The sequence below is a fragment of the Ictidomys tridecemlineatus genome, chromosome 1 (genome assembly GCF_052094955.1).
Source record: "Ictidomys tridecemlineatus isolate mIctTri1 chromosome 1, mIctTri1.hap1, whole genome shotgun sequence".
Taxonomy (NCBI): domain Eukaryota; kingdom Metazoa; phylum Chordata; class Mammalia; order Rodentia; family Sciuridae; genus Ictidomys; species Ictidomys tridecemlineatus.
The window spans coordinates 141,990,031-141,991,108 of NC_135477.1; the positions used below are offsets into that span (position 1 = coordinate 141,990,031).

The window sequence follows — 1,078 nt, forward strand, 5'->3', positions numbered from 1 at the left end:
ATGTGGCTGGATCAAGATCCTGGCTCCAATGCTTGGTTACTTCCTGTGTGACTTGGAGCAAATCATTATTTATCTTTCTGTTTCTGAACTTGGTTAATGTGAATAATAGCAGTTTTACCTACCTCAAAATTTTGTTGCATTACTGAGACTGTATGTAGAAGGCTGAGACCAGAGCTAGACAAATAGAAAGGATCAATGAATGTCAGCTATTATTTTCTACCTTGTTGCTCCGACAAGAAAGCTGGGTATCATTCTTGAGATCTCCAACTCCCTGACCTTCTCTCATTTTATATCCAATCACCAATTATATCTAGTGATTTTTCTGACTAAAATTCTCTCAAATCTACTTGTGGTGCTTGCTTTGGCAGCACATATACTAAAATTGGAAGGATACAGAGAAGATTAGCATGGCCCCTGCACAAGGATGACACGCAAATTTGGGAAGTGTTTCCTATTTTTTGGCGTTGGAGAAGATAATGCTAAGTGAAGTTAGCGAATCCCCCACCCCTCCAAAAAAGAAACAAATGCTGAATGTTTTCTCTCATATAAGGAGGCTGACTCATAGTGGGGTAAGGAGGGGGTGCATGGGAGGAATAGACGAATTCTAGATAGCACAGAGGGGTGGGAGGTAAAAGGAGTGGGCAGGGGACTAGCAAGGATGGTGGAATGTGATAGACATCATTATCCAAAGTACATGTATGAAGACACGAATTGGGGTCAACATACTTTATATACAACTAGAGATATGAAAAATTGTGCTGATATGTGTAATAAGAATTATAATACATTCTGCTTTCATTTATTTAAAAAAATGTTTTAAAAAAATCTACTTGTGTACTACGATGGCCATATCTGAACTGAGAATCACCCCAGGAACTGATTTTCTTCTTTCTGTCTCCTTCTGGCTCAATCTCTACAATCTGGCCAATGCTATATTTATTAGCAACAATCCTTTTGCAATGCCATCATTCATAAAACTTTTGAGTGGTTTCCCAGTTAGTGCCAGTAGTGGGGCTATTCTCTCCCTTATTGGGACAATGAGACCACAGACACTAGAAGTTGCTGTGGCTGTTGCTGC

General features: G+C 39.5%; 1 non-coding gene across 1 annotated transcript; it reads left to right on the forward strand.

The window, feature by feature from the left end:
- Positions 1–352: 352 nt before the first annotated feature.
- Positions 353–459, forward strand: LOC120886041 (U6 spliceosomal RNA). Its single transcript, XR_005728814.1, has one exon. It is a non-coding gene; the product is annotated as a U6 spliceosomal RNA (small nuclear RNA).
- The last annotated feature ends 619 nt before the right edge of the window (positions 460–1,078 follow it).